This window comes from Rana temporaria, chromosome 5, assembly GCF_905171775.1.
Source record: "Rana temporaria chromosome 5, aRanTem1.1, whole genome shotgun sequence".
Taxonomy (NCBI): Eukaryota; Metazoa; Chordata; class Amphibia; order Anura; family Ranidae; genus Rana; species Rana temporaria.
In genome coordinates, this window is record NC_053493.1 from 86,650,233 (window position 1) to 86,677,215 (window position 26,983).

The window sequence follows — 26,983 nt, forward strand, 5'->3', positions numbered from 1 at the left end:
AACAACATGTAAGAAATCATATACTGTCATGTTATTACTATTTTTTTTATAAAATACTGACCTGGGAGCTTACAGATGACTTGGTGGTCACAGATGGTTATACAGTAGCTGTGCCTATACATGGCCTGAACTTTGCACATGCTGCCCCAAATTTAAGCATCTCTTGCAACCATCGGGTGACAATTGAGCTATGCAATGGTAGTCACACAAGCATCCATAAGATCATTCAATACAAGCACATTGAATTAAAAAAATCACTAGCCAAATACCCTCACTCTCAATTCAATCTAGTAATCATATTTGAATCTATGATTGATTGCTTGTTTGCAATCGTTCATACCTAAAGCAATCACAAAACATTTCATAGGGATCGTAATGAGCATTTCCATTTCTGCACTGTGGGTATGACAATAACCTTTAGCAACCACTGGTACAAGAAGAGAGGCGGAGAAGAAATATGACTGGTTCGTGTAGCATAGCAATGGAATCAATGAAAGGCAGCCCCATCACTACCAATCACTTTTAGTGAGACAAATGCAAGTCAATGGTTTGTTCAAAGGTAGTCACAAAATGGTAATTAGGGCTGACTAAAGTTACCACCTGATTAACTAGTTCTGTTATTTAAGATGTATTTCCTGAAAACTGCATTCTTTATTTAAATAAATAGGTCACTTATGTATATCTGAGTAATAAGTACGTGATAACTCATAAAGGATTTTCATTTTCAATATGAGATTTCAGTAAAAAAGCAACCGTGGGAAAAATGTATTGCCCAATTCCAGTCGTGCTTTAAACATTAAATGTGCCTATTAATTAATCGTATAAAAACATTATGGTATAGAGTTGATTTTATGTAGATTATTTAATAAAATTATATAATTTATATTTATTATTATTATTTCAGGTACTTATATATTGCTGTCAATTTACGCAGCGCTTTTACATATACATTGTACAGTCACATCAGTCCCTACTCTCAAGGAGCTTACAACCTAAGGTCCCTAACACACATTCATACACATACTAGGGCAGTGGTTCTCAACCTGGGGTCGGGACCCCCTCGGGGGTCAAATTACGATTTGTCAGGGGTCACCAAATCTTGGGCAGTCCCTGGAGACTGTGGCCACCCATTCGGTTCACGACATGGCTGTGGGGCAGGCAGAGACTAGAGGTCTGCTGACTGATGAGAAATGTGAAGTGGGAGGGGCTGGAGGAGACCCTATCTCCTGATTTTGGCATAGGTGTCACTGCTGCGAGACACCACAGAGCTGGAGACACACTACCTGTGATTATAGTTGCCATTTAGAGTCCCCACTACAGTTCTCAGATCAGCAGATGATCTTGATCAAGAGCACCCAAGTTGGCTGATCAGAACCCCCCCCCCCCCCAGCACTGCCCTCACCCTCCCAAAAGGAGTAAGAGAAGGAAAAAAAAAGAGAATACATGGAAGGGAGAGGAAGAATAAGAGAAAGAACAGGAAATATGGCTAGAGAGAGGGATGGGGGGGAAAAAAACAAGAAATTAAGATAGAGAGATAAAATGGAAAGAAAGGAGAACATAGAGGAGAACATAGAAAGAGGGGAACATCCTAAAAGGTACCAGAAGGGGTTTTAATACTGTCCGTGGGTTAGGGGCAAATTACTTGTCTTGCCTTGGGTGCTGACAACCCACGCTACGAAAATTCTACTGTTAGGGGTCCCCACAACTTGGGAAATTTTATCAAGGGGTCACGACACTATCAAGGTTGAGAACCACTGTACTAGGGGCCAATTTAGACAGGATCTGATAAACCTACCAGCATATCTTTATTTTATATGATATATTATGTGATTTTTTTATGGTTAATTTATTATAGGCTGGATAGAAAATAATATATTCATAGCTTTTCCTTGGATAAATAAAGGGATGCCAGTACAGCATCAAAAACTGTGGGGGTCCCATTCCATTTTTGGGCTATGGATATATCCATTGACAGAATAATCTCAGTAGTTTAACATTTATTTATAAGATCCTCTATCAAGAAACAAATAATATTAGTTGTGCATTAAGTGGAACTCCAGACAAAACTTGTTTTATTCTAAATAAAGTTAAAATCTGTCCCCATTGAGGAGTTTCCCCCTCACTTCATTCCTAGAGACATGAGAGGAAGCAATCTCCCCCACCTCTGACAGCTGTCACTGATCACTGTGTCCCTACTAGAAGGTTTTCCTCTACTCCTGTTATTAAAACACTTTATGTCCTGATCAGGGGTCAAGTCCTGGGGAAAAAGTGTGGGAACTCCCACCCAGGATCCACTCCCCCACCAAAAAAAAAAAAAAATGATACACTCATATGCATAATTACTAAACCGCATGTTATTTTTCTTTGATCCACTGTACCTTAGTAATCCTTTATGTTACTGGCCGCTTCCTGTATATGGATTCATCGGGTAGTGTGCGGGTATTCCGTTACTTCCTCGATGCCGCAAGTTCTATATCCCGCGATAACTCGCGGCAGACCTCCACAATGTCTCCTGGGAACAATGACAAAAGCTCCCAGGAGACATTGCAGCATCGAGGAAGTGACGGAATACCCGCACACCACCCAATGAATCCACATACAGGAAGCGGCCAGTAACATAAAGGATTACTAAGGTTCGCCTGCCCCTGACAGTGACTCGAGCTGGGCATCGCCGCTTAGTGAAGGATTGGCTCGGGCGGCCCGGCTGCTCTCGGCTGCTCTAGTCCTGCAAAGGGAACTGCGTTCCTGCTGTGAAAAAAGTGCAGGAACTCCATCCCCACGTGTTCCCGCAGGACTTGAGCCCTGGTCCTGATGACAGTGAGAATGGATCGCGCCGGAGGATCGCAGACAGCACTAAAAATCTGACAGAGATTCTACTTCTTCCCTCAGCTTAGACTGGAGTCCTCCTTTAAGGTGTCACATAAACTATAGGAATTCATCTGATCTAACCAGAGCCTTGTGCTTCTAGTCTCAAGTTCACTCATTGTGATTTAACTTGTTAATTAAATTACTGTAAATTAACAGTGTTCTGTCAAATTTTATGTAATAAATATCTGTTTACTTATTTAAACAACCTATTATATCTGATATTGTAAAACACAGAAATGTGAAATCTAGCATGCCTGAATTCACCTCAGATTTCATAGAAAGTATTGTCTACTGACCTGTGTGTAGCAGTTCTTAGTCCGTGGAATAACTAGGAATTAATTGTTCTGTTTCTTTTATGTGAAAGTACCAGAGTTTATGACTCATCTACATGTCATAAAATGTAATCATTAAAGAGGAATGGGAGTAAAGTTTAGTGTTACGCAAGCATCCAGCAATAACTGTAGCTCTACTTGTCTAATGTGATGTCATTACCCATGCTTCGAGATTGAATAGAACACGTGCATCGCAGAAAGTGAGTGAATATCTGTACAGCTTTACTGAGATCCGCTTTATCAGAGGGATGAGATAACCATCTGGTTTATAACCATTCAATTCAAGCATTATATAATCTGCTGACTGAATCTAAAAAGAGGAACTAAGAAATAAGGAGAAATAAGCAAATACTTTTTGAAAATTAAGCAGTCTAATTTTTGTCCAATGTACACTATTCATATACAGGGAGTGCAGAATTATTAGGCAAGTTGTATTTTTGAGGATTCATTTTATTATTGAACAACAACCATGTTCTCAATGAACCCAAAAAACTCATTAATATCAAAGCTGAATATTTTTGGAAGTAGTTTTTAGTTTGTTTTTAGTTTTAGCTATTTTAGGGGGATATCTGTGTGTGCAGGTGACTATTACTGTGCATAATTATTAGGCAACTTAACAAAAAAATAATATATACCCATTTCAATTATTTATTTTTACCAGTGAAACCAATATAACATCTCAACATTCACAAATATACATTTCTGACATTCAAAAACAAAACAAAAACAAATCAGTGACCAATATAGCCACCTTTCTTTGCATGGACACTCAAAAGCCTGCCATCCATGGATTCTGTCAGTGTTTTGATCTGTTCACCATCAACATTGCGTGCAGCAGCAACCACAGCCTCCCAGACACTGTTCAGAGAGGTGTACTGTTTTCCCTCCTTGTAAATCTCACATTTGATGATGGACCACAGGTTCTCAATGGGGTTCAGATCAGGTGAACAAGGAGGCCATGTCATTAGTTTTTCTTCTTTTATACCCTTTCTTGCCAGCCACGCTGTGGAGTACTTGGACGCGTGTGATGGAGCATTGTCCTGCATGAAAATCATGTTTTTCTTGAAGGATGCAGACTTCTTCCTGTACCACTGCTTAAAGAAGATGTCTTCCAGAAACTGGCAGTAGGACTGGGAGTTGAGCTTGACTCCATCCTCAACCCGAAAAGGCCCCACAAGCTCATCTTTGATGATACCAGCCCAAACCAGTACTCCACCTCCACCTTGCTGGCGTCTGAGTCGGACTGGAGCTCTCTGCCCTTTACCAATCCAGCCACGGGCCCATCCATCTGGCCCATCAAGACTCACTCTCATTTCATCAGTCCATAAAACCTTAGAAAAATCAGTCTTGAGATATTTCTTGGCACAGTCTTGACGTTTCAGCTTGTGTGTCTTGTTCAGTGGTCGTCGTCTTTCAGCCTTTCTTACCTTGGCCATGTCTCTGAGTATTGCACACCTTGTGCTTATGGGCACTCCAGTGATGTTGCAGCTCTGAAATATGACCAAACTGGTGGCAAGTGGCATCTTGGCAGCTGCACGCTTGACTTTTCTCAGTTCATGGGCAGTTATTTTGCGCCTTGGTTTTTCCACACGCTTCTTGCGACCCTGTTGACTATTTTGAATGAAACGCTTGATTGTTCGATGATCACGCTTCAGAAGCTTTGCAATTTTAAGAGTGCTGCATCCCTCTGCAAGATATCTCACTATTTTTGACTTTTCAGAGCCTGTCAAGTCCTTCTCTTGACCCATTTTGCCAAAGGAAAGGAAGTTGCCTAATAATTATGCACACCTGATATAGGGTGTTGATGTCATTAGACCACACCCCTTCTCATTACAGAGATGCACATCACCTAATATGCTTAATTGGTAGTAGGCTTTCGAGCCTATCCAGCTTGGAGTAAGACAACATGCATAAAGAGGATGATGTGGTCAAAATACTCATTTGCCTAATAATTCTGCACTCCCTGTAGGTGATCGTTATTCATTTATAGATATATCTATCATAGATAAACATTGTCTGCTTCATTATTTTGTATTCAACAGTCAAAGCTGAAGTCTAAGTAGATATAAAAATACCATGTATTCCATATATGTGTGTATTAGAAAATCAATGTAATGTGAGTGAGAGACTAATGCCCTGTAGACACAATCCGAATATCATACGACTTTTTTCGCTTAATAGTCGCAACTTGAAATTTAATAGGTTATTAAAGTCACAAAAATTCTCGTACGACAGAAAAATAAATCACAAGTGATGTCATCATGTGTTGTAATGTATTTGTATTGTATTTTAGGATGACAACTGTACTGAATAAACGAAAATCGTACAATCTGGTATCGTACGAGGAAAATGTTTGTGCATGTCCGATAAAAGAATATCGGATGAACTGTCATGATCGTACGATTCTTCCTTGGACGAGATTTTTCGGATGATATTCGGTTCGTGTGTATGGGCCATAACCATGGACAGTGTATTTCCCAACTGACTTTTTTTATTTAGAGGGAAAGTCCATATTTTGGTACTAAAACCCCTTTTCCTCTGTTGCCCCTCTTTCTGGTCTAATGTTTAGACCTCTATATATTGTCACCAGATTATACCCCCCCCCCCCCCAAAAAAAAGCCTCCATTGTCAAGACATCCAAAAGCCCTGAGATTGCTGCTGAGTCCCGCCATCTATTTTCCCTACACATGGGGGTACCTTTCCTATGCGCTCTCATCAATGCCCGGAACCAATCGGGGCCACGTTTATTTAAAGGTCAACATTATGACAGTATTCCCCCGGCTCGCTCATCCCACCCTTTCCTGGCCTGCCAGGCTGCTTGCTCCGATAAGGGTCTGATTTGGGGGGGGGGGGGGACCCCAAGTCAATTTCTTTTAAAAATCTATGCGTGGAGTTCCCGTTAAAATCTATACCAGACCCAAAGGGCCGGTATGGATTTTGAGGTGGATCCCATGCCATTTTTTCCTTAAATCTGTCATAGAATTAACATCTTGAATGCACTATTATATACCCTGCACTGTATATATATAGATCTATATATATATATAGATCTATATATATACATATATATATATATACTAGACTGCCTGCACTATATATATAGTCTACACTGAATGCACTGTATATATATATATATATATATATATATATATATATATATATATATATATATATATATATATATATATATATATATATATATATATATATACAGTGGCAGCTGGTCAAGTTTTAGGATGGGGGCGCCGGACCCCGCCCTTCCTTTTTAACCCCTTCCATTTCCCACAAGCCCCACCCCTTTTTAGAATCCGCCCACTTCGTCCCCTGTATTTCACTTGCTTCCACCCATAGTGTCACGAGTATACAGCTCAGCCTCACAGATAGGGTATATAACTCAGCATTAGAGATACGGCATATAGCACCAGAGATAGTATATAGATCAGCACCACGGATAGTATACAGATCAGCATCACGGACACTGACACAGCCCCGCAGGTGGTTCGCGGCACTTAGCAAAGTATCCCACCCCGCGGATGGCTCTCGACACAATTAGCACCCCGCGGATGGCTTAGCATTCAAAAGGGATGCCTGACGCTTTGGCCAATCGGGGAGTCATTATGGTGTGAAAATAGCGAATATTCATTCGCTATGGTCACACAATTGGGTGGGATCAGGGTGCACTCTTTGCAGGACAGGTGCATGCTTTGGCCAATCACCAGCTGTCAATGCACTGCGATCCTGCAGTGCATTATGGGGCTCTCCGCAGCTCTCAAATTTTCAGCAAACGCACCCATATGTTTGGTTTGTTTTGTGAACAAACAAACAAACGAACATCGGGACCATCCCTACTCCTAAACCATGAAATCTGGGCAACACACAGTCCTGAGCCCTGTGTGATTGCTATATGTGTCTGTCAGGCCCCGTACACACGTCCGAGAAACTCGACGGGCAAAACACATCGTTTTGCTCGTCGAGTTCCTTGTGAAGCCGCCGAGGATCTCGGCGAGCCAAATTTCCCATTGCCCAACGAGGAAATAGAGAACATGCTCTCTATTTGGCTCAATGAGTTCCTCGACAGGTTTCTCGGCGAAAAGTGTACACACAACCGTTTTACTCGGCAGAATACGTCTCCCATCAAGTTTCTTGCTGAATTCTGCCGAGAAACCCAGTCGTGTACAGGGCCTCAGCAGGTAAAGCATGTGTGCGCCATGTTTACATCAAATAGGCCCAGATTTTATTTAACCATGCACCTTTGAAGACCCTCCTACCATTAGCAAAATTTGGCTACAAACTTTGGCTATGTGGTGCAGATTGCTGAACATGGCACTTCACTTTTCTTCTTGGATTGGCGAGAGGGGTATAAGTTCCTGCACCTATTCCCTGAAGAAGAAAAAAAAACTACACTGAAGCAGTCCAATCTTCTAGTAAGTTTAAAGCCACAGGGCAAGCAGATCCAAAATATTAAAAGGAAAGGAACATTTTGTAAATAAGTAAGCATTTAAAACAGTTGATTGTTCAATTTATGCTTTCACCTACATTTTTTTTTCAAGTTGATGACAGGGTCCCTTTAAGTCAGGAACATTTCTTGTGATAATCAGGCCATCTATAGCCTCTCAAGGGGCTATCCAATTTTATACCACATTTCTGATTTATTTTCATTAAAATTACTTTTCTTTCAGACATTTCTGTCACTGTTCAATTTTGTCCATCATATGTGCAGTGTTTTACTTGACTTCATAAAATACATTTTTAATGAGCAATTCTAGATAAATTGTGTAAGAATACACCCACTTTTTTTCAGTGAACACAGACCCAAGTATTCTAACTTAGTTTAATCAAGTTTTATATTAACACAAAGTTCAACAAGTTATCAGATCCATGGTTTTATATTAACATGACCTCAGGAAACCTTATGTGACTTTGTCCATTCACAGTGACAGTAGAAACAATTTAAGCCGGCCATATGCACATGGATTGAAGTTTGTCCGGTCCAGCAGGGACCAATCCATATATGGGCTAGCTGGTTGTACACAAGTCAATCTATTGATCGCAGGGCCGGCGCTCCCGCTAGGCGAACTAGGCAACCGCCTAAAGCGCACTGCCGCCCAGGGGCGCAACCACAGCCGCTAGGTCCCCTCCAGAGGATTGGATCCCTTGATGGGTGGTGGATTGTGTGTGCGGAGTGTAGCGGGAGGCAGCTCCATCTGACTAGCTGCAGAGTCGCTGGGTGGGGAGAATGTGCAGTCAGATCTGCTCGCGATTAGAGGGAGCAGACGATCAGTGTCCTGTCACTACGCAGAACAGGGAGATGCCTTGTTTAAACCGGCCTCTCCCCGTTCTGCCGCTCTGTGACACGAGCAGGACACCGGAGCTTGCGGTAAATATACATTACTTTGCACAGCCGGGCCATTCTGCTGACATAAATGGACATGGTGCGGTCGGCAAGCGGTTTGGATACAAATTAGTATGTTCTTAAAAAAATAAATAAACTTTTTTTTTTTCTAATCAGATTTTTAGATTTTTATCAAATTTTTTTTTATAAAATGCTTTTGGAGAGAAAATATATCTGAGGATAGCTTCCTATTTACGATACAATAATAATTTAGTTTATTCAGGATGAAATGGAGCTTAATTATGTAGAATGAGGCTGTATATTCTGCAATATTTACATTTTTGGTGAACTCATTCAATGAATCCAAGCTCTGTAAGCTGAGATAACATGCACCACACTGCTGCATTCACACAATTTCACAGTAACCATGAGATAAAACAAAGTTCAGGAATATTCCTTTATCCCATTGTTTTGCAAATCTATGTACACTACAAACTGTATGATTGAATCGGTCCTGATATTGCTGTTTTACTAACCTTATTATTATAAATAGGAAACCTTCATTTTGTTTGCAAATATTTTAACTACCAGTAAGAATGATGCCGCGTACACACGGTCGTTTTTCTGCATGAAAAAAAAAACGTTGTTTTTCAGCATGTCCAAAAAACTATGTTTTTCCAACTTCATCATTAAAGCGGAGGTTCACCCTAAAAAAACATCTATGTACCATCCCATCCAGCATACTTGCGTCAGCTACAGTATGCTGTTTTTTTTTTTTTCTCGCTGTACTTACCGTTTAATCGTTCATTTTCTTTTCATCCTCCCGCGGGAAATAGGCGTTCCTATGAAGAGGCGTAGATGATTGACGTGCGGCTAAGGCCTCGTACACACGGACGGACTGTCCGATGAAACCGGTCCGCTGGACCGTTTTCATCGGACATGTCCGCTGCGTCCGCTGCCGGATTTCTGTCTGATGGTTGTACACACCATCAGACAGAAATCCGCGCGGACACGATACGCGGTGACGTGGCCGTGCCGTCGCGCGGCCGATGACGCTGCGAAGTGCGCGGCCCTGGAAGGTCAATGCTTCCACGCATGCGTCGAATCACTTCGACGCATGCGAGGGCTTTCGGCCGATCAGACATGTCCGGTGAGTCTGTACAGACGACCGAACATGTCCGACGGACAGGCTTCCAGCGGACATGTTTCTTAGCATGCTAAGAAACATTTGTCCGCTGGAAACCTGTCCGATCCGCCGGAAAATTGTCCGGTTGGACGTACAAACGACCGAACATGTCCGCTGAAACTGGTCTGTGGACCAGTTTCAGCGGACATGTTCGGTCGTGTGTACGGGGCCTAAGGCATGTCACACGTTCTGAAAATAGCTGGACTATGACTCTGCTCTTCACGCCGCCATACGGCGCCTGCGCACAGACTAGGAGCTGACTGCGCAGGCGCCGTATATAGCCAAGTCCTAGTTCGGGTATTTTCGGAACGCCTATTCCCCGCGGGAGGATGAAAAGAAAATGAACGATTAAACGGTAAGTACAGCGAGAAAAAAACAAAACAGCGTACTGTAGCTGACGCAAGTATGCTGGATGGGATGGTACATAGATGTTTTAGGGTGAACCTCCGCTTTAAAAACGATGTTGCCCACACACCATCGTTTTTGAAAAATTATGAACAAAGCGCGGTGACGTACAACACGTACGACGGCACTATAAAGGGGAAGTTCTGTTCGCCTTTGGGCTGCTTTAGCTGATTGCTTGTTAGTAAAAGACGATTCGCGCTTTTTTGTCTGTTACAGCGTGATGAATGTGCTTACTCCATTATGAATGGTAGTTTTACCAGAACGAGCGATCCCGTCTCATAACTCGCTTCTGGGCATGCGCGTTTTAGCCCACACACAATCATTTTTTTCAAACACGAAAAACTACATTTTAAAAAACGACATTAAAAATGCAGCATGTTCGATTTTTTTTTTGTTGTTTTTCAGAAGCCGAAAAACGATGTGAAGCCCACACACGATCATTTTAAATGACGTTTTTAAAAACGTTGTTTTTTTTCATGCCGAAAAACGACCGTGTGTACGCGGCATAAGTCCTTACATTTAAAGAGCACTTGTTGTTTTAGATCCATCATGGCAGCGCCTGTTAGCGAACATCCACTCACCTGCTGCCACCACATTCCTCACCTTGTTGTGTCACTGCCGCATCACCAGCCGTCTTATTAAAGTGAATGAGACTGTCGGTGAGTCACCAGCGGGTCAGAGGAGGAGCCGCTGCGGCACAGAGCTCTTTAAAAATGATGATTTAAACCGTGTTGATTTGAATCCAAGCTTTTTAACTAGTGATTTAAATCATGATCATGATTTAAATAGACTTTATTTAAATAAAATCTACCCTGTAGAGTGGTAAAGGGTTAATAGAACTATGGACCAGGAGGATGAGCAAGTGTAGCCTCAGGCCTGCATCCATACTCCTGGACAAGGTGTGAGTATAGGCGCTGGTACTTATGGGTGGTCTGGAAGCTCTGTTTGTGGATGGAGGCTCAACTGTACATGCTGGTCCCATGTACTGGAAAAGGGCAGCCTGCTTACATGCCAAACAGTTCAAAAAAGTTTCAGAAGTTGAAAACATTCCCCAAACCCCACTGAAGTCTACGAAGGACGAATTCTGCTAATTCACTTCGCCCAATTTTAAAGTGTTACTAATCCCAACACCCTGCATTCACTATATCTGGTCTCCCACAGTACACAGAACATGGAGATGCAATTATTTTAGTAAATATAAACTGCTAAATACCCATTATCATCAGCAGTATATAGCAGTCTTATGACTTATATCAGTATCTGGTTAAAGCTTGTCGGAGGAGTTTTCATTCTTCTCTGACTGTCCTATGATAATGCAGGACCCTGATCCTCTGTCTGGACAGTGCTGATTGGCCCTGTGCTGATCACATGCACTCCCCAGAGGAAAAAAAAAAAACTCTAACAATACACACCAAACTGAGCATGCGCAGCCTGTCTCCTGGCTCTGTAAATGTCAGGAAATATATTGGAGTCAGTAAAAGAAGGGGAAGATCAGAGAAGACAGGATCAAACAGCTTTTTTACACAATGCAGAGGATTAATCCCTTAGGTTCCACAGTAAGTATAACAAGCATGCTTTACTTTACTGCATATACAGACTGATTTTACTGTTGTGGGTTTAGAAACACTTTAAGGCCCCTTTCACACCTGCGGACCGTATGTCCGCTTTTTCATCCATCCGTGTGCGGATGAAAAAGGGACATACATTGGTCCCTATGAGATCGCGGGTGTCAGCGGATGAACATCCGCTGACACCCCGATCTCGCCCGTTTCCGCATTCCTCCGATTCTGCAGACGGAAGAAAACCCTATTTTTCCATCCGTCTGCGGATCGGATTGGGTGAACACGGACAGACGGTCTGTGTTTATCCGTTCCCCCTTATAGGGGACCGCCCTGTCATCTGCCCGCTGAGCAAGCGGAGGTTCACGGGGCGGATCATTACTGATCCGCCTTGTGTGAAAGGGCCCTTAGGCTGATAGGAAAGGAATTGTCAAATCCAGGGTCTGTGGAACTGGGCATGGCCAAGGAACATGTACCAATGCAAGATTTTTTTTTTAAATACCACCCAGTGGGGAGCAGCACTTTAAAATAAAACGTAGGCCTCGTGCAGATGGGTAGCAGTCTCTATGGCCCTCTGAAAAGAGATCTACAGTGGATCACTTTTCATAGGACGGTAGAGCAGAGACTTCCAGGCATCCAGGAAGAGAAACTTTTGCCTCCTCAATTATTTATTTATTATTTTTCCCAAGGAGAATTTTACAGAACTATCCTGCCGCATTAATGTACCAAACAGTTGGCGCGGTGTTATGGCACGGTTCCATTCACCTAAATCCCCTGCTAAACATGTCACGCTGTATAATTTTTGACGCTCTGCTTATCATAGCGCCCACGGCAGTGCGGACATCCTGTCAGTGCTGCAGTTTGCATTGTTACTGACCACCCAGCCTGGAGAAGAAGAAAGTATAAAGGTCACCCTGCAGCATCACATGACTTGCCCAAAAACTTTGGAAATATAGGTAATAAAACAAAAAAAGCAAAACTTATAGCCAGAAGAGAGGGGATAGATTTTAGGAGGGAGTTGGGCATTAAAGTACATGTAAACCCTAACCAAATGATGTTTTCTTTGCTAAAGCATTATGTATCATAAAAGAATTGTGGGCCAAATTCTCAAAAAGTCTGCGTAACTTAAATTTCAGCAGTTAAGTTACACTGACTTAAAATTTCTACCTAAGTGCCTGATCGTCAAAGCACTTAGGTAGAAATTTCAGGCCGTGTAACTTAAGTGCCGCCGTCGTAAGGCGGTCCTCCTCTCCTGGGGGCGTTTAAAATTTAAATGAGGCGCGCTCCCGCGCCGGCCGTACTGCGCATGCGTGTGACGTAATTTTCCCGACGTGCAGCGCGCGAACGTAATTAACGCCGGGCGGCTTTGAGAATTTCGACGGGACACTAAAGTTGCGACGGGTGAAAAAAAAAGACGCGCCGGGAAAACAAATGATTATAAAAAAAAATGACAGCGTCGCTCAGCATGCATTCCTGAGAGGGTGAACTCCATGCCAATTTTCAAAGAAAAAAACGGCATGGGTTCCCCCCCCAGGAGCATACCAGGCCCTTAGGTCTGGTATGGGTTGTAAGGAGACCCCCCCACGCCGAAAAATTGACGTAGGGGGTCCCCCTACAATCCATACCAGACCCGTATTCAAAGCACGCTACCCGGCCGGTCAGGAATGGGAGTGGGGACGAGCGAGCGTCCCCCCCCCCTCCTGAGCCGTGCCAGGCCGCATGCCCTCAACATGGGGGGGTTGGGTGCTCTGGGGCAGGGGGGCGCACTGCGGGCCCCCCCACCCCAGAGCACCCTGTCCCCATGTTGATGAGGACAGGACCTCTTCCCGACAACCCTTGCCATTGGTTGTCGGGGTCTGCGGGCGGGGGCTTATCGGAATCTGGGAGTCCCCTTTAATAAGGGGGCCCCCAGATACCGGCCCCCCACCCTAAGTGAATGGATATGGGGTACATCGTACCCCTATCCATTCACCTGGAGGCAAAAAGTAAGTTAGTAAACACACAACACAAGGCTTTTTAAAATAATTTATTATTCTGCTCCGGATGCCCCCCCTGTCTTCGTTATTAGCTCAATTACCAGGGGGGCTTCTTCTTCCACTCTCCGGGGGTCTTCTTCCACTCTCCGGGGGTCTTCTTTGCTCTCCGGGGGGGGGGGTTCTTCTTCTGCTCTCCGGGGGGGGCTTCTCCGGACTCCGGGGGGCTTCTTCAATCTTCTCCCCTCTTCCGCTGTTGACTCGGCGAACCCCGGTTCTTCTGCAGCTCTCCGGTGCCTTCTTCTTCAGCGCTGGCTGCCTGCTATGTTTGTGTGTTAGCTCAATTTCAAACAGGCAGCCGGCGCGGTCTTCTGTGACGTCAGGGTCTTCTCTTCTGTTCTTCCGATGTTGACTCGTCGCCTGTTGTCGCTGTAATGATGGAAGCGCGCCTTGCATCACATTTATATAGGCATCACCGTCCCATCATGCTCCGGTAGGTACCCACGTGGTGGGTGCACGTGGGTAGGCACCCACCACGTGGGTACCTGCCGGAGCATGATGGGACGGTGATGCCTATATAAATGTGATGCAAGGCGCGCTTCCATCATTACAGCGACAACAGGCGACGAGTCAACATCGGAAGAACAGAAGAGAAGACCCTGACGTCACAGAAGACCGCGCCGGCTGCCTGTTTGAAATTGAGCTAACACACAAACATAGCAGGCAGCCAGCGCTGAAGAAGAAGGCACCGGAGAGCTGCAGAAGAACCGGGGTTCGCAGAGTCAACAGCGGAAGAGGGGAGAAGATGGAAGAAGCCCCCCGGAGTCCGGAGAAGCCCCCCCCGGAGAGCGGAAGAAGAAACCCCCCCCGGAGAGCGGAGAAGACCCCCGGAGAGTGGAAGAAGACCCCCGGAGAGTGGAAGAAGAAGCCCCCCCTGGTAATTGAGCTAATAACGAAGACAGGGGGGGCATCCGGAGCAGAATAATAAATTATTTTAAAAAGCCTTGTGTTGTGTGTTTACTAACTTACTTTTTGCCTCCAGGTGAATGGATAGGGGTACGATGTACCCCATATCCATTCACTTAGGGTGGGGGGCCGGTATCTGGGGGCCCCCTTATTAAAGGGGACTCCCAGATTCCGATAAGCCCCCGCCCGCAGACCCCGACAACCAATGGCAAGGGTTGTCGGGAAGAGGTCCTGTCCTCATCAACATGGGGACAGGGTGCTCTGGGGTGGGGGGGCCCGCAGTGCGCCCCCCTGCCCCAGAGCACCCAACCCCCCCATGTTGAGGGCATGCGGCCTGGCACGGCTCAGGAGGGGGGGGGGCGCTCGCTCGTCCCCACTCCCATTCCTGACCGGCCGGGTAGCGTGCTTTGGATACGGGTCTGGTATGGATTGTAGGGGGACCCCCTACGTCGAATTTTCGGCGGAGGGGGGTCTCCTTACAACCCATACCAGACCTAAGGGCCTGGTATGCTCCTGGGGGGGAACCCATGGCGGTTTTGAATTTAAAAATTGCCGTGGAGTTCTCCCTCAGGAATGCATACCAAATGCCGTCGCTGGAATGGGCCTTTACAATGTGTGACTAACTTTCCACATTATAAAACCAGCCCTAGTTTTGCGCAGGCAAATTCGGAACTTACGCAGAAATCAAAGTGCTGAAATGCTTTGAAAATCTGCTTAAGTCCTCATTTGCATACGCAAAGCTGCATTTCAATGAGAAATGCCCCCAGTGGCGGATGCGGTACTGCATCCTAAAATCTGACCGTGTAAGTGTCTTACACCTGTCAGATTTTCTGCCTAACTTTGGAAAAAGCCTTTTGAGAATCGTTTCCAAAGTTAGGCACAGGGATACGCAGGCTGAACAGCAGTTAAGTCTGCGTATCTCTTTTGAGAATCATGCCCTGTGTTTTTATTTTTTTAAGTTTTCACTTTGTTGCATCTTAGAGCTGTTGATCACCTGCAGCCTCTTTGCTCCCACGTCCTGTCTACATACATGTACTCCAACAATGGCTCATTTCATTTCTTAGTGTGGGTTTCTTGACAGTGATAAAATATGTACACTATGGCCCAGATTCACAAAGCACTTACGCCGACGTATCTCGAAATACGCCGCGTAAGTGTAAATGTGCGCCGTCGTATCTGTGCGGCGTGCCCACAGAACTAGATACGCCTGAAAATAGGCTTCCTACGACCGACGTAACTTTCCTACGCCGTCGTATCGTGGGCGCATATTTACGCTAGGCGCATTTTCCACTCCCATTGATTTTCTATGCACATATGCAAATGAGGGAGATACGCCGATTCACGAACGTAGTTGCACCCGACGCATAATATATGCGGTTTGCATAAGTCGTACGTTCGGCGTAAAGTTATTCCCCATATAGGAGGCGCAAGTCATGCTAAGGTATGGACCAGGGAACACAGCCGTCGTATTTTACGTCGTTTACGTAGTACGTGAATAGGGCTGGGCGTAGGTTACGTTCACGTCATAGGCAGTGATTCGACGTATCTTAGGGAGTAATTCCGACGTGATTCTGAGCATGCGCACTGGGATGCGTCCACAGGACGGCGCATGCGCCGTACCTTAGTCGTATCTTTATGACGCTCAGTCCATCATTTACATGGGGTCACGACTCATTAGCATGGCTCACGCCCACTTCCACCTACGCTGGTTTACGCCGAGGAAACCCAGCGTATCTTTAAGAGCGAGTGGGGGCGAGTGCCTTGTGAATCCAGTGCTTGACTCTGTGCGCTGCGTAGCCTAAAAGAGATACGCTACGCCGGCATAAATATGCGCCGATGTCTGTGAATCCGGGCCTATATTGTCAAAAGTATTAGGACACCTTAGTCTTAGTCTGTAGGGTTTCAATATTGAATTGGCCCACTCTTTGCAGCTATAACAGCTTCAGCTCTTCTGGGGAGGGTGTCCACAAGGTTTAGGAGTGTGTCTGTTATGGTAATATTTCTGATTGTGACGTCTACACCACATTCTTTAAGTATATACCCAGACATGTTGCTTCCCACTGCTTAAATAAGAAGCTGATGAATGTCAGTAGCAGAAGCTTCACATGTTTCCTGTGCAGCACTAAGGGCCAGATCCACAACGAGCGGGCTTAACTTAAATCTTCCTATTTAAGTTACACTGCCGCAAAATCTCTACCTAAGTGCCCGATCCACAAAGCACTTACCTAGAAATTTTCAGCGGTGTAACTTAAATTCGTCCGGCGCAAAGCGGGCCCAATCTAATGGGGCGAGTCCCATCTAAATTAGGCGCGCTCCCGCCGGACGTACTGCGCATGCTCCCGACGCGATTTTCCCGACGTGCATTGCGCGAAATTACGTTACGCCGTGTTTTGTGAATCGTGCCAGGTAAAAAAAGTTGCGTCGGGAAAAAAAAGAGATGCGGCGGGAAATTTTTTTTTTTTTTTTTAATTTGACAGCGTCGCGGGAAAGAAGGGTATACTTTTACATGGTGTACTAACTTTACACTATGTAAAAGTAGCCCTAATTTTGCGTTTGCAAACTAACAACTTACGGAGACTTCACGAAGGGAAACCGCTTCGTGGATCTCCGTAAGTGCTAATTTGCATACCCGACACGGCATTTCGACGAGAAATGCCCCCAGCGGCGGCCGAGGTACTGCATCCTAAGATGCGACAGTGTAAGTCCCTTACACATGTCGGATCTTCTGCCTATCTATGAGAAACTGATTCTGTGGATCAGTTCCATAGATAGAAACAGGGATACGACGGCGTATCCCTTTTGTGGATCTGGCCCTAAGTTTGTTTGCAAACCCAATTGGATTCTTTATAGGATCTCCCAATACCTCTAATATGGATGTCATTTCTTGGAGACTAAAAGGTACATGTAAAATATATACAAAAAATATTGCGCTACTCAAAAAATAAATAAATAAATCAGTGGTTGTAGGCGGCCAACATACCAATGGATAATTGTGCAAGAGTAAAAAGTAAAAAATGTAGCGCCAACCTATGTGAGAAAATTGTGTCCACAAAGTGGCCCCAAATGGACAGACACCCTATAGGGAAATAAGTCCAAAAACTGCACTGGGTACACGATGGGAAGAAAGATCATATATAACATGAACCGAAAATAAATGACGTTCACGGTTAAATATGAATATGTGAACAAACAAGGTAAAATAATTAATTAATTGATAAGTCATGTAAAAGTGCGTGACCACAAATACAATTCATAAGTGAAAAAGTCCCATATATATGTGTGGGGGTGGTTCCTTATGATACATTCATAGTTTGTGACTACGTTCAGATATTCCCCTCAGTTGCAAAACAACACCTCTTCACACGGAAAGGCAAAAACCTCTTCTCATGGACATTCCTTGGTAAGTTAAAAGATAAATACTCTTACCGACTCCCGTTGACCCACATCTCACCGTACGGTGGGTAGGTCTCCAAGGCTTATATGGGCTCAGATACCCTCCAACAGCACCGATAAAGGAAGAAATCCTGGTTCTGATGTTCCTGAAGGAGATGGAAGTACTGGCCCCGGGAGCGTCCGTGAGATGGTGTGGAATGAACACTCCAAGTTTCAGAGGAAAAAAAGGGGAAAAGAACACCTCCTCATAGTGTAGAAAATTTAATAAAATCTCTTCAAAAGATATAAAAATATTCCACAGCAGGGAGAGAATCCAAACAGTACAAATGTATATATAAAAATCCCGAAAGATAAAAAGTTCCACACTTAGATCACCACAGCAGGTCACATCACCACAATAAATCAAGAAAATCAAGATCAATAGCGTAGTGGAAATGATAGGAGTCCAGTGTAGCCGACCGGTTTCGTCCTCATAGACTTCTACTAGGGCTTAGAACTGGACTTCCTCACCTCCCCACGCCTATAAATAACCCCCATAATTGCCTACCTGTTGTCCATGCATGCCACGCCATTCCCATCCGGCGTGCGTTCCACAGCCTATGTGTTCCCCTTCTTGCGCTCCACGCAGCGGAAGTATGTCACAATGGTCCGACAGATTGTAAAATTGTAAGTCCCCTCTTCCTGTTTCACGTGTGTTCCTCTGTCCAATGTGAGGGAGTGTGAATGGATAGCCCCGCCTTGCACCCGCTGTCCAATCGGAGTCTCAGCACAAGGCTCAGCACAATGCTGTCCATCACTGAACTCGTCATCCCAAGGGGCGGCGATGATAGGAGCGCCGGTATCATGTGACCGCTTCATGCGCGTCACCCACGTCAAAACATACTGACGCCGTGCGCTCCATCTCGATGACGGAAGTGCCGGTACCATGTGACCGCTTCATGCGTGTCACCAACGTTAAAACTTGGTGACGCCATGCGCTCCATCGTGAGCATCCCAGGATTCATTGGGAAAAAAAGGGGGTAGCGCAGTAGCGTTAACCCTTAGCTGCGGGACGAATACATTAAATCCTATGGGGACAATTACTGTGTATACAGTGTCCCATAGGTAGAAGGGCCCTTCTACCTATGGGACACTGTATACACAGTAATTGTCCCCATAGGATTTAATGTATTCGTCCCGCAGCTAAGGGTTAACGCTACTGCGCTACCCCCTTTTTTTCCCAATGAATCCTGGGATGCTCACGATGGAGCGCATGGCGTCACCAAGTTTTAACGTTGGTGACACGCATGAAGCGGTCACATGGTACCGGCACTTCCGTCATCGAGATGGAGCGCACGGCGTCAGCATGTTTTGACGTGGGTGACGCGCATGAAGCGGTCACATGATACCGGCGCTCCTATCATCGCCGCCCCTTGGGATGACGAGTTCAGTGATGGACAGCATTGTGCTGAGCCTTGTGCTGAGACTCCGATTGGACAGCGGGTGCAAGGCGGGGCTATCCATTCACACTCCCTCACATTGGACAGAGGAACACACGTGAAACAGGAAGAGGGGACTTACAATTTTACAATCTGTCGGACCATTGTGACATACTTCCGCTGCGTGGAGCGCAAGAAGGGGAACACATAGGCTGTGGAACGCACGCCGGATGGGAATGGCGTGGCATGCATGGACAACAGGTAGGCAATTATGGGGGCTATTTATAGGCGTGGGGAGGTGAGGAAGTCCAGTTCTAAGCCCTAGTAGAAGTCTATGAGGACGAAACCGGTCGGCTACACTGGACTCCTATCATTTCCACTACGCTATTGATCTTGATTTTCTTGATTTATTGTGGTGATGTGACCTGCTGTGGTGATCTAAGTGTGGAACTTTTTATCTTTCGGGATTTTTATATATACATTTGTACTGTTTGGATTCTCTCCCTGCTGTGGAATATTTTTATATCTTTTGAAGAGATTTTATTAAATTTTCTACACTATGAGGAGGTGTTCTTTTCCCCTTTTTTTCCTCTGAAACTTGGAGTGTTCATTCCACACCATCTCACGGACGCTCCTGGGGCCAGTACTTCCATCTCCTTCAGGAACATCAGAACCAGGATTTCTTCCTTTATCGGTGCTGTTGGAGGGTATCTGAGCCCATATAAGCCTTGGAGACCTACCCACCGTACGGTGAGATGTGGGTCAACGGGAGTCGGTAAGAGTATTTATCTTTTAACTTACCAAGGAATGTCCATGAGAAGAGGTTTTTGCCTTTCCGTGTGAAGAGGTGTTGTTTTGCAACTGAGGGGAATATCTGAACGTAGTCACAAACTATGAATGTATCATAAGGAACCACCCCCACACATATATATGGGACTTTTTCACTTATGAATTGTATTTGTGGTCACGCACTTTTACATGACTTATCAATTAATTAATTATTTTACCTTGTTTGTTCACATATTCATATTTAACCGTGAACGTCATTTATTTTCGGTTCATGTTATATATGATCTTTCTAAAAGGTACATGACATTTAATTTGAGCCTTTCTGTCTACAGCATTACCTTCAAAAACGACAGTAATTGGGTTCTTATGCCGCGTACACACCATCACTTTATGTGATGAAAAAAAAAACGACACTTTCTGTGAAGTAAAAAATGACGTTTTTGAAACTTCAATTTTCAAAGACGAAGTTGCCTACACACCATCGTTTTTCTCACAATGTTCTTGCAAAGTGAGGTTACGTTCCACCACGTTTTTCCATTGAAGCTTGCTTCATAAGTAGCTTCTGGGCATGCGCGGATGAAAAAACGTCTTAGAAAACGACGTTTTTTGCTACACACGGTCAATTTCTGTGAAGTAAAAGTTGACGTTTTGAAAAACGACACATAAAATTGAAGCATGCTTCAATTTTTTTTGGTCGTTTTTTAGAAGACATAAAACGACGTTTTCCCCCACACACGGTCAATTAAAGTGACGTTTTTAAAAACGTCATTTTTTTTCATCACATAAAGTGATGGTGTGTACGGGGCATAACAGGATAAACTGCAACAGATTGCTCTGTGACAGGGGCAGAAGGGGTGGTTTCTCCTTCCTTCTCTCTTCATCTTGCTGCCACAATTTAAAATTATGGTTTGCTTCGGAAGTTCTGACTCTTCTCTGGCCAAAGTGATAATGTAGGCTCAATTTTTTTTCTTTTAAATAACAAACATGTCATACTTACCTCCACTGTGCAGTTTGTTTTGCACAGTGTGGCCCTAATCATCCTCTTCTGGGGTCCCTCGGCGGCTCTCGCAGCTCCTCCCCGCATTAGATAACCCCAAAGAAGAAGCACTCTCCCAAGGGGGTTACCTTGCGGGAGCGCTCCCAAGTCCATCATTTGGTGTCCATAGCTGCCGAATGCAGGAATCAAACCCTGCCCCCCGGCGGCTGCGTCATTGGATTTGATTGACAGCAATGGAAGCCAATGGCTGCGTTGCTATCAATCTATCCAATGAAGAGCAGAGAACCTGGGTAGAGACTGCGCGTCCTCGACATGGGACATTCCAGGGCTCAAGTGAATAAAACGGGGAGCCACTGACTGACAGAAGTTTTTTCACCTTAATGCAGGGGTGCCCAACCTTTTGAAGAGCAAGGGCCACTTAAGCGACTTGGTAACCGGTCTCGGGCCACAATGAGCAGAGCGGGTAGATGGCAGCCCACTCAGCTCTATAGAGCCCACACTACTCTCAGCACAGCAAACTAACAGGTAATAGAAGTCTATGGCTCAGTGCAGGTAACCCACAGGTACACTTCTCTGCACCTGTGGATCAGTTTAAAGCAGCCCAGTAACCACTGCAGAACAGATATGCCCATATATACACTGTGGGCCAGATCCACAAAAACGGGCGTATATTTAGGCGGGCGTAGCGCATCTCATATGCGCTACGGCGGCGTAAATCTGAGTGGCTCGTAGGGTATCCACAAAGAACTTGCTCCCATATATGCGCCGGCGTAACGTAAATCTACCGGCGTAAGGCCGAGTAATTCAAAGTAGGCTTGGAGTGGGCGTGTTGTATGCTAATCTAGTATGACCCCACGTAATTGACGCTTTTTTACGAACGGCGCATGCGCCGCCCGTGGAACGTATCCCGGTGCGCATGCGCAAAATCACGTCGCAAATAGTCAATGCTTTTGACGTGAACGTAACTTACGCAAAGCCCTATTCGCGAACGATTTACGCAAACGACGTAAACTACGTAAAATTCGACGCTGTCCCAACGTCCATACTTAACATTGCGTACGCCTCATAGAGCCAGGGGTAACTTTACGCCGGAAAAAGCCTTACGTAAACGACGTAAAAAAGTGCGCCGGGCAGACGTACATTTGAGGATCGGCGTATCTAGCTGATTTGCATACTCAACGCGGAAATCAACGGAAGCGCCACCTAGCGGCCAGCGTAAATATGCACCTAAGATCCAACGGCGTACTAAGACGTACGTCAGTCGGATCTTGCCCACATTCAGGCGTATCTTGTTTTGTGGATACAAAACAAAGATACGACGGCGCATCGATGGAACTTACGCGGCGTATCAATAGATACGCCAACGTAACTCTTTGTGGCTCTGGCCCTGTGATTTTAGTACTAAACTTACCTTTAATAACAGTATTCTATTCTATTCCATCCCAGAGCAGGAGGCCCCCGGGCCACTGGTTGGGCACCCCTGCCTTAACCCCCCTGGCGGTATTCCCGAGTCTGACTCGGGGTTAGATTTTTGTGCTAGGATCGGTAACCCCGAGTCAGACTCTGGCTCGCCTCGCTGGATCCACAGGCAGTGTTTTCTTACCTTGTTCCTGGATCCAGCGATGCCACCGCGCTGTGTGAGCGAGCGGGACCTCGCTCGATTCACACAGTGTCCTCCTGTGCCGCCGATCTCCGTTCCCTGCAACGTTATGACGCAAGGGAGCGGAGAACGGCGCCAAATTCAAAAACGTAAACAAACACATTACATACAGTATATCTTATAGATTACAGTACTGTATGTAAAAAATACACCCCCCCCCTTGTCCCTAGTGGTCTGCCCAGTGTCCTGCATGTACTTTTATATAATAAAAACTGTTCTTTCTGCCTGCAAACTGTAGATTGTCCATAGCAACCAAAAGTGTCCCTTTATGTCAAAAATGGTTTTAGAGCAGCTAGAAAACAGCGATAATAAATTATAATCACTTGCAGAATTGTGCGATAGCGATTTGTGGGGAAATTCGTCATAAAAAAATAAAAGTAATGACAGCGACAATTCTGCAACTGAGCAAATTTCAGTGATTTTGAGTTGATTACATTATTGAATAATTTTATTATAATTATATTATTGTTTGTTATAATTATTTATTATATTATAATTTATAATTTTGTTTTAAAAAAAAATTCATACCAGGGATCCCTACAATACTCTTGTTTGGTCAGATTTAAGTGAGTTATTCCTAAGAATTACAGACCTACAGTATAAAACGCCAAATTTCCTTGCAAATAATGGTACCGCTTTCAGCACCTTTTTTCTGAAAGAATCATTCCGCCAGGGAGGTTAATGCATAGGATGCATTAGGGTGAAAAAACAGGAAGGTTTACAACCCCTTTTATGTTCAAGAGATCTAGTTTTGCATATGTGCCTTTTGATTTATGCTAATTATCTGTTTCTAAGATACAAGCCAAGTCCCTTTTTGTAGGTTGATATGTTAAACCTCTGCTCTCTACTATATTACCCAGCTCATCTTTTGTGCGTCTCATGTAATCTAATTCTTGTGCTTTTGTGGATGGACCTCTTAAAGCCAAACTGGTAGCCACATAAGGTGGGGGGTCCTCCTCTACAAAGTCTACTGGCCAAATGTAGTCAATTTGGGCAGTACTTTTATTAAACATCTCCGTCAAGCCAGGTTGATCTGATACTTTAGCTTCTGTCTTTCATGTGCATGTTTGCCATACTTGTAAATCAAAATTCCCTTCAGATTTTAAAGGTTTAGCTGTTACTTTTGTCCATTCTATCCATTTATCTAGGGGCTCAGTATAGGTGGAACCGTACCTTCGGTTCATATGTTCTCTAGCCCTCATCTTGCATTGGGCATTTTCCAAGGGTCTCTCACCCTTCATTCTCTTATTTAATTTAATGCCCATAATGACTGGCCAGTCTTTTCTCTTCTCTACTTGTGCCTATACCCTCTTGCCTCTAAAACAAATGGTACAGCAAATCTGCAGATTTACAAGAATAGTCTCCACTTATCTACTTGGATAGAAGGGGTTTATGACATTAGACAAAACACTTACTAAGAGACCCTTCTCGTCTCTTCTCTTCTCTGTGGGTTTTTTCTGACCCTACCATGCACCTCTGACCCAGGTCACTCACAAGCAGTCAACGCAGGGAAATGCAGAGGATTCTCCATATACACACACAGTCCAACCCGTGAAGGGGGACACAAACACATTCACACACATGCGTTACCCAACCAGAAAGGTCCGACAGCGACAGTGGTCTGGTTTACTTAAGAAACTGACAGATAGGCTACATAGGAAAGGCAGAAAATATAACAAGCTTAAGGACAGCTTACCTAGCCAGCATTTAGAGGTCTGCGTTCCCGATGATCCCGATCAAAGCGCGGTTCCTTCTGGAGACTCTGCCAAATTCCTGATATGACTCGCCAACTGTTATGAGAATATTTCTGATTGTGACTCTAAAAACAAAAGTTAATACTGCAATTGCAGGAAGAGATTCACAGGACGCAATCACTGTGTTTAAAATGTTGGTTCATGACAAAATGTATTATTACATGTTATTTTATACATAGATAAGAAAGGGTGGTGTGAGATGTTATTAAAAACTAACAAATAGAACAATGTTATTAAAAGATAGCGAATAGTTCAATTGCAAAAGTAAAACCTTGAGAGGGGAGGGGGGAGTAGAGACAGAGAGAGCTTCTAGCAGAAGATGTGTCTGTGTGTTAGGTGAAGGTTACAGAACACGTTTCAACAGCACGAACAAAATTAAGTCTCTTGTGCTTAAATGAACAATACAGTGAGAGTCCATGTCAGTGTCCATGGGAATGTTTGACTTTTCTTCCAGAAGCACATTTGTGAGGTCAGGCACTGATGTTGTACGAGAAGGCCTGGCTCAAACTCTATAGGTCTAATTCATCCCAAAGGTGTTCTATTGGGTTGAGGTCAGGACAGGTCAGTCAAGATCCTCCACCCCGAACTCGCTCATCCCCAATATATTGCCAAAACTATTGGGCCACTCCTCCAAATCATTTGGTGTGGGGTGTATTTTTTCACGGGTTTGGCTTGGCCCCTTAGTTCATTGTCTTGGTATGCTGACGCCTTAAGAGGGAACTCTTAAGGCGTCAGCATACCAAGACATTCTGGACAATTTCATGCTCCCACCTTTGTGGGAACAGTTTGAGAATGGCCCCTTCCTGTTTCAACATGACTTCACACCAGTGCACAAAGCAAGGTCCATAAAGACTTGGATGAGCGAGTTTGGGGTGGTGGAGGAGCTGAGATTCGATCTATGTATGGGCAGGCTGGTTGTACTGAAGTAGATCTATCACATTTTTTGCATGCAATCTCTGCCGATGGCTATTGCTTCTAGCAGTGATCATAGTGTCCTTCCGGCAGGGAAGGCTCCCATGTCCCCCCGCCACAAAAAGGAGACCACTGACTGTGTTGATGGGAAAATCAAATAAAATTGTATAATATATGGGCTGCTGTAACCTGTGAGGCCCTGTACACACGGTCGGACAAAACCGATGAGAATGGTCCGACGGACCGTTTTCATCGGTTCACCGCTGAAGTAGCCTGATGGTCTGATGTGTGTACACACCATCAGTTCAAAATCCGATCGGGTCAGAACGCGGTGACGTAAAACACACGACGTGCTGAAAAAACGAAGTTCAATGCTTCCAAGCATGCGTCGACTTGATTCTGAGCATGCGCGGGTTTTGAACCAATGCTTTTCTGTACTAACCATCGGTTTGGACTGATCGGGCAGCGGTCCATCGGTTCGGTTTTGAAGCATGTTTTCAAGTTTTGGACCGAAGGAAAACAGACCGATGGGCTATACACACAGTCGGTTTGGACTGATGAAACTGAACCGCGGTCCATTCTCATCGGTTTTGTCCGACCGTGTGTACGGGGCCTAACACTACCCCCAGAGGGGCCACTGTAGTCTAGACAGATTCTTTCCCAAATAGTGCAGAGACAGCCAGGCACACAGCAACAACAGTTCATTCAATCCAGCTCATTGATCAGTCTAGACTTTTATTTGCTAGTAGAACTTGTAGAACTTGGCAGGGGATTGGGGTGAGACGGGATACTCCAAATGTCTGATATTGTTGGCAAAGGTCACATCCCTTGCAGTAGCAATAGCACTATTGTGGGCAGACTGGAACACTCCATGGTTCATGGCTGGGGAATATGAAGTAATATGAGCACATGTAAAGGGAGACTGGAACAGTCCACAGTTCGCAGCCATGAAGCAGTATAAGTGCAAAAACGAGGCTCTACTCACTGAATCCTAGCGATCAGCCCATTAGCGCAGCCTTTTGCAATGTAGTCCAGCATTCAATCCAAAGGGCTCCAGGGGGAAGCAGCCCCCCCTTCCTCTCAGCTTCTAGATCCATCCACACATGGGAAAAAGGCAATCTCCACAGAGCTCCAGACTATTTTAACAAAAGCTCATCCACCATCTGAGCACATCTCCCTAGGGATTGGCTAAGCCCTGCTAAGTATTCAGGCTGGACATTTAAACCCCCCCCCCCATAAGCTCTAGAAACTTCTTCTAGAGGCAGGGGGATCAAACTCTCAGCCTGTGAAGCCTGAGCAGACCAAATCAATAACTGTTCCTGTGATTAGTGCAAAAGCCAAGAACTAAACTTGCCTAGCAGACTAAGAGGGTGCTACATACCCTTCTGTCACATGCCTGAAGAAGGGGTCTTGTGCGACTCCAAAACATTGCACTGACT

The 26,983-nt window shown here is 44.8% G+C and overlaps 1 protein-coding gene across 1 annotated transcript in view; it reads right to left on the reverse strand.

Annotated features, from left to right (window-relative positions):
- Nucleotides 1-3,244, reverse strand: part of LOC120940140 (ATP-binding cassette sub-family B member 5-like) — a 72,778-nt gene extending 69,534 nt beyond the window's left edge. Inside the window, exon 1 of the mRNA XM_040352807.1 lies at nucleotides 3,165-3,244. The gene's annotated coding sequence lies outside the window, so the exon portion shown is untranslated. The remainder of the gene's footprint in view (nucleotides 1-3,164) is intronic.
- Nucleotides 3,245-26,983: the final 23,739 nt, after the last annotated feature.